Genomic DNA, 7,667 nt, shown 5'->3' on the forward strand with positions numbered 1-7,667 from the left:
GTGAAATACTCGCTTATAAAGCACGAACATGACTGCAATCAAGTGATAGTCACTCGGTATCACAGTACGAAAACAAATAGGCTACCTGATTGGGTCCAAAATATTTAATCAGAACTTACAAAATTTGGAGAAATGGAGGAATTTCAAACTAATCTGGCTCATACCTTGTATGGGCAAAATTAAAAATAGATACTATTTGCTTCATTCATGTAGAACTAGCTTATTTTAGGCATGAAAGTTACTTTACAAAGTACCTCATCTTTATTTTTACGTGTAATTTGTCAGTCATGAAACCTTAACATAGATGGCAGCACCTGCTTTGCAATGACGCAGGAGGACAGAGTTCTTGGCACTCCATGATAGTACTTCCCTATTGCGGCGTCCTTGGTTATTTTTAGCCGTAGAGGAAGGTGTGCGATCGTTTTTCCGCCATTTAATGCTTGGCTGTTTTGTGTGCTATATCAGTTATGTCAGAGGAGTTAAAGTAAGTGTTGAGGTGTCTTCGTGTTTATTGAAGTGTTGGTGTTGAATTTTGACCGTTTTACTTTAAATTTCATCTGCCTGACAAGGGTAGAGGTCATACAAGGCTTCAGTTTTTTTCCCCTGTCACCATTAGCCAAATTGTGTAAGGCATAGGGAGTGTGGGTATCTGTTGACGCGAGTGAAACCTTTTTCGAAAAGTTGACAGTAACTTTGTGAAATAGCTTTTTTCTTGTAACATTCTTTGTAGGCTGAAGAAGCTACTGTAACAGTTCATTTGAAGTGGTTTAAAATCTAAATGTTTTTTTTTTTTTTAGGTATCGTTAGCTGAAGGTTTTAATGACGGATGTTTCCTAGAAATAACTTTGTAAACTGTGCCTCCCAAGTCTTTGGTAATTCGGGTATTTTAGTTCACTTGACATTGAATTACTGAATGCCGTTAGGGACTTAACCAGTGAAGGCCACCATTAAACGATCTTTTCAGTGACATAACCAGGTTTTAGGCAATGGTGGAAGTTGAGTTTAGAATAAACTCGTATTTAGTCTGATAATCTTGAAATGTGACTTCGTGTTTTTCTCTGATCTTTATTCTTTAAGGAAAATCAATTTTTGGCCTTGAGCCATCCATGAACGATAGTGATTGCTGCAGCAACCAGCAGTTGGGAATGATAGGATTTCTTTAATTTTATCCATAATAGCCTCAGTTGAAGACTGTAGCTAGGTTAACTGCCACAGTTCGGAATATTTGGTCTTTTTGCATCTGGATCAGAGAGGTAAAGTAAAACATAATTTTGGCTGTATAAACCGGAGAATTTGTGATTTTGTTTAATCTTGGAGTGTGGTCACTCGGTGCTAGCGTGAATTCAGAACTGGGTACAAGATGGATTTTCAAATTCAAACTTTATGAAATTACCCCCATGGAGACAAAAATTATAATCTCTCATTGGTGGCTCGACCTTAAGGGAATGTAGGTGGGAGTTTCATATGCTTTTGCCTACTGTATTCCATATCGAAATTTATTTCGTAATTAACACTGGCTGGGCTGGGTTTTGTAAGCATTAAAATGGCGTAAAAACCCACAAGGCTATATATTTTTGGACAGTTTAATGCCTAGTGTTTTAGAAAATTGAAGAAAAACTGCTTAATACAATCGGTATATATAAACATGGGTTAAACTAATGGCTAATTGCCTTTTAGCAAATTACATTAGTAAAAATTAATGCCTTATTCTCGAGAATATCAGGAATAAATATTGCGTAATTAAACTTGTAGTATTTTTTGATTAAGGGAGACGATAGAAAACAGTTTACCTTTTTAAGGCGTGTAAACCTTCTTAAGGTATAACTCAGTTTTATGTTGCAAATGTTACTTTATTATAACGGGGCCTTATACCTTCTCCGTGGTCTCTTGTAATCTTGATCTGGGTGATCGCTAGTGCCGAAATTATTTTGGTTTTGAATATCCGGCTTGGTTTTGATTTACCGGCTTGTTTCTGCTTTATTTCTGTAAATATCCGGCAGCCGTTGATTTGGTTTTTAAATTTTTAACAAATTTTCTTTGGTTTTAGATTTGTTCCCCTGGTTTGGTTTTGGTGCCTTGTAACTGTTTGGTTTGGTAAATGTCTTTGATCCATGGGTCCTCTGGTTTGGTCTTTGAAAATATGCTGCTTGTTCCTTTGGTTTTGCAAATATTTGGTTTGTTCCTTTGGCTTGCTTACCGATTTCAGACGTGTTCATTTGATTAGGTTTAGAAAATATCTGTACATTTGGCTTGGTTTTGAAAAGAGGCTTTTTACTGTGGTTTGGTTTAGAAAGATTTTGGTTTGGTTTTGAAGGTTCGTTCCCATGGTCTGGTTTTGAAAATTTTGTTCCTTTGGTTTTGTCATTAATGATTTGCTTTGGTTTGAAATATCCAGCATATTCCTTGGGTTTAGTTTTTGGAACTTTCTTCCATTACTTTCGTTTGTGAAGTGGGGCTTATTTCTTGGATTGGCTAAAATCAGTATCTTGGGTTGGTTTTGAAAATACTATCTTGTTCCTTTGGTTTGGTTTTGAAATTACCAACTTGTTTATTTGGAACTTGGAAATACCATTTAGTTTCTTTGGTTTGGTTTTGAAAATGCCATTTTGTTTGGTTTGTTTTTTTAAATGCCATTTTGTTTGGTTTGGCTTTGAAAATGCCATTTTGTTTGGTTTGGCTTTGAAAATGCCATTTTGTTTGGTTTGGCTTTGAAAATGCCATTTGGTTTGGTTTGGATTTGAAAATGCCATTTGGTTTGGTTTGGCTTTGAAAATGCCATTTAGTTTGTTTGGTTTGGCTTTGAAAATGCCATTTGGTTTGTTTGGTTTGGCTTTGAAAATGCCATTTGGTTTGTTTGGTTTGGCTTTGAAAATGCCATTTGGTTTGTTTGGTTTGGCTTTGAAAATGCCATTTGGTTCGTTTGGTTTGGCTTTGAAAATTCCATTTTGTTTGGTTTGGTTTGGTTTGGCTTTGAAAATGCCATTTTGTTTGGTTTGGTTTGGTTTGGCTTTGAAAATGCAATTTTGTTTGGTTTGGTTTGGTTTGGCTTTGAAAATGCCATTTGTTTGTTTGGTTTGGTTTGGCTTTGAAAATGCCATTTGTTTGGTTTGGTTTGGTTTGGCTTGAAAATGCCATTTGTTTGGTTTGGTTTGGTTTTTTGAAAATACCATTTTGTTTGGTTTGGTTTGGCTTTGAAAATGCCATTTTGTTTGGTTTGGTTTGGTTTGGCTTTGAAAATGCCATTGTTTGGGTTGGTTTGGCTTTGAAAATGCCATTGTGTTTGGGTTGGTTTGGCTTTGAAAATGCCATTGTGTTTGGGTTGGTTTGGCTTTGAAAATGCCATTGTGTTTGGGTTGGTTTGGCTTTGAAAATGCCATTTGTTTGGTTGGTTTGGCTTTGAAAATGCCATTTGTTTGTTTGGTTTGGCTTTGAAAATGCCATTTGGTTTGTTTGGTTTGGCTTTGAAAATGCCATTTGGTTTGTTTGGGTTGGTTTGGCTTTGAAAATGCCATTTGGTTTGTTTGGGTTGGTTTGGCTTTGAAAATGCCATTTGGTTTGTTTGGGTTGGTTTGGCTTTGAAAATGCCATTTGGTTTGTTTGGTTTGGCTTTGAAAATGCCATTTGGTTTGTTTGGTTTGGCTTTGAAAATGCCATTTTGTTTTTGTTTTGGCTTTGAAAATGCCATTTTGTTTGCTTTGTTTGAAAATGCCATTTGGTTTGTTTGGGTTGGTTTGGCTTTGAAAATGCCATTTGTTTGTTTTGGTTTGGTTGGTTTTTGGCTTGGTGAAAATGCCATTTTGGTTTGTTTGTATTGAAAATGCCATTTTTGGTTTGAAAAAAATGCCATTTTTGGTTTGGTTTGGATGTGAAAGTCATTTTGTTCGGTTTGGTTTGGATGTGAAAATGTCATTTTGTTCGGTTTGGTTTGGATTTGAAAATGCCATTTTGTTTGGTTTGGTTTGGATGTGAAAATGCCATTTTGTTTGGTTTGGTTTGGATGTGAAAATGCCATTTTGTTTGGTTTGGTTTGGATGTGAAAATGCCATTTTGTTTGGTTTGGTTTGGATTTGAAAATGCCATTTTGTTTGGTTTGGTTTGGATTTGAAAATGCCATTTTGTTTGGTTTGGTTTGGATTTGAAAATGCCATTTTGTTTGGTTTGGTTTGGATGTGAAAATGCCATTTTGTTTGGTTTGGTTTGGATGTGAAAATGCCATTTTGTTTGGTTTGGTTTGGATGTGAAAATGCCATTTTGTTTGGTTTGGTTTGGATGTGAAAATGCCATTTTGTTTGGTTTGGATGTGAAAATGCCATTTTGTTTGGTTTGGTTTGGATGTGAAAATGCCATTTGGTTTGGTTTGGATGTGAAAATGCCATTTGGTTTGGTTTGGATGTGAAAATGCCATTTGGTTTGGTTTGGATGTGAAAATGCCATTTGGTTTGGTTTGGATGTGAAAAAATGCCATTTTTGTTTGGTTTGGATGAAAATGCCATTTGGTTTGGTTTGGATGAAAATGCCATTTTGTTTGGTTTGGATGTGAAAATGCCATTTGTTTTTTGGTTTGGATGTGAAAATGCCATTTGTTTGTTTGGTTTGGATTTGAAAATGCCATTGTGTTTGTTTGGTTTGGATGAAAATGCCATTTTGTTTGGTTTGGTTTGGCTTTGAAAATGCCATTTTGTTTGGTTTGGTTTGGCTTTGAAAATGCCATTTTGTTTGGTTTGGCTTGGCTTTGAAAATGCCATTTTGTTTGGTTTGGTTTGGCTTTGAAAATGCCATTTTGTTTGGCTTGGTTTGGTATTTACCATTTTGTTTGGTTTGGATGTGAAAATGCCATTTTGTTTGGTTTGGTTTGGCTTTGAAAATGCCATTTTGTTTGGTTTGGTTTGGCTTTGAAAATGCCATTTTGTTTGGTTTGGTTTGGATTTGAAAATGCCATTTTGTTTGGTTTGCCATTGTTTGGTTTGGTTTGAAAAATGCCATTTTGTTTGGTTTGGTTTGGACTTGAAAATGCCATTTTGTTTGGTTTGGTTTGGCTTGAAAATGCCATTTTGTTTGGTTTGGTTTGGACTTGAAAATGCCATTTTGTTTGGTTTGGTTTGGCTTTGAAAATGCCATTTTGTTTGGTTTGGTTTGGCTTTGAAAATGCCATTTTGTTTGGTTTGGTTTGGTATTTAAAATTTTGTTTTGTTTGGGTTGGTTTTGTTTGAAAACACCAGTTTTGTTTGGTTTTGGTTTGCCTTGGTTTTGAAAATGTCTTTTTGTTTTGGTTTGGTTTTGAAAATGTTTTGTACTTTTGGTTTGGTTTTGAAAGTTTTATTCATTCTGCTTAACTCGAAAATCAGTTTTGTTCCTTAGCTTTGGTTTTAAAAATGTTAGTTTCTTGAAAGTTTCTTGTCGAAAAAAGCAGAAAATGGGTCAGACTTTTTAACTTGAAGCCTTCTGTTACTTATAGCTTAAATAATTCAAGTATTTAGGTATTTAAGAAAATTCAGTTTTATTACTGCTGTAGAGTTTTAGCCCCGTGGTCAGCTGGAGGTAAAAATTGATAGATTCAAGACTGATGTATGGACCGCGTAATCTCTCACAATGCTTAGTTTATTAGTATGCAAATGGCTTGCTATGGATATTAAAATGTTTTGTTAGATCTAGCAATGGTGCCAGACTATTGAAATCTATCTTAATTTGGGTATTAAATTTATCGGACATTCAGTAATACTGGGATTTTTAGTGTCCAATTACTAGGCTAATTTACCGAAGTTTTGCAACCTGGCAATATTTTGAGTAGCCATTGAATTGTCACCATGGGTATAACCCGCCATATTTCTAATAGTATGGTAAATGTCATTATCCTCTGCCTGTTCATATACTTTGCAAAGCAACACTAACATCCTATACGTACACTAGTGGTTTTGAGTTTTTACTACCCTGGTTTGTAGGTTCAGGTATCTCGAGAGTGGAGCAAGCTATATATATTAGAGGGCAAGTAACTGAAGCAGGAGAAATTAAATACTTTCGAGTTTCATTAGTGTCGTTAACTAATGGGTTTAGATACTGGAAAGCAGAGATTAAGTAACTTTATATTGTGAAAACATTGAAGTGGACAGCTCCATGAATCTTATTGTGGCAATTCCCTTCTAAACTTTGATTTTCGTAACCGAAGCATTGAGCTTACTTTCATTCCATTAAGATTGACGGTTTACTTTCCCACCCTTTCAAGCCAACTCCAGATTTCATTTAATTACTAAAGCATTGCCAAAAGTATTTTCCCGGTGAATTAATGTAACTTTTTCATTGACAGGATGGTCTTGGGGGCCCCATAGTCGTCAGGAGGAGGATGGTCTTGGGGGCCCTATAATCGTCAGGCAGGAGGATGGTTTTTGGCCCCCTATAATCGTCAGGCAGGAGGATGGTTTTTGGCCCCCTGTAATCGTCAGGCAGGAGGGTGGTTTTTGGCCCCTGTAATCGTCAGGCAGGAGGATGGTCTTGGGGGGCCCTGTAATCGTCAGGCAGGAGGATGGTCTTGGGGGCCCTATAATCGTCAGGCAGGAGGATGGTCTTTGGGGGGCCCTATAATCGTCAGGAGGATGGTCTTTTGCCCCCTATAATCGTCAGGAGGATGGTCTTTTGCCCCCTATAATCGTCAGGAGGATGGTCTTTTGCCCCCTATAATCGTCAGGAGGATGGTCTTTTGCCCCCTATAATCGTCAGGAGGATGGTCTTAGGTGCCCTATAATCGTCGGGGGGATCTTCAATAGTTTGAAGGTAACATTAAATTTTTCTGTTTTAATCCTAATTAACACGCTTCCGTGTGTTAGATAACTAAATCTATCAATTCTGAATACAAACTTTGTGAGATCATTGTAGACTCATAATCTCAACATTTGGTAAATGCTACTTAAAATGCTGTTATGTTAGGTAAAGATGAAAAGAGAAACTTGATTTAATTTAATGTTAGTGAAGAAAACCATAAAGGTTTGTGAGATCTTAATGTTTCGGCTGTTAAAATTTCTAGGTCCTGTTTCCCCGAAATTTTTAACTCTAAAATAGTAAGTTTTCATCGCAATTCATATTTAGATTCTGCATATATTCTAGTCTTAATGTTTTCTTTCAGATTTAAAGCGAACTCCTTGTACACTACAGAACGGTTACCATATCTTCAGTGCTTCAGATCTTCAGTGCTTCAGATCTTCAGTGCTTCAGATCTTCAGTGCTTCAGATCTTCAGTGCTTCAGATCTTCAGTGCTTCAGATCTTCAGTGCTTCAGATCTTCAGTGCTTCATAAACTAAGAGGCATCCAAAGTCGTGGAGAACGAATGGTTTTGACGAAGTAAGAAGTTATCTAAAAATGCTTTTAAGTACTAAAATAGAAAAGACTAACAAAGTAGTGGGTCATTTCTTATCCTTTCCGGTGGCGGTTTACATTCTATAAGCAGTAGGTAGGGTGGAAATCTGCTTCTTGACACTGTCAGCAGGCGATATTCTCAGAAATCCCCTGAGTAACAAACTGCATTCCTTTTATAAAGCCCCTCCCCCCCCAAAAAAAAAAGGTTAAATGTAGGACTCTGTATCAGTTAAGCAAAGCTTATTGAGTTGGCTGACAAAATTTGGAGTAGTGAGCGGCATACATCTATTCCAGTAATTCAGTAGTGACTGAATGACACTTA

General features: G+C 36.5%; 1 long non-coding RNA gene across 1 annotated transcript; it reads left to right on the top strand.

The window, feature by feature from the left end:
* Window positions 1-439: 439 nt before the first annotated feature.
* LOC136830721 (uncharacterized) lies at window positions 440-7,387 on the top strand. Its single transcript, XR_010850726.1, has 3 exons — window positions 440-484; window positions 6,302-6,765; window positions 7,115-7,387. It is a non-coding gene; the product is annotated as an uncharacterized lncRNA (long non-coding RNA).
* Window positions 7,388-7,667: the final 280 nt, after the last annotated feature.

Source organism: Macrobrachium rosenbergii, chromosome 47 (genome assembly GCF_040412425.1).
Source record: "Macrobrachium rosenbergii isolate ZJJX-2024 chromosome 47, ASM4041242v1, whole genome shotgun sequence".
Taxonomy (NCBI): Eukaryota; Metazoa; Arthropoda; class Malacostraca; order Decapoda; family Palaemonidae; genus Macrobrachium; species Macrobrachium rosenbergii.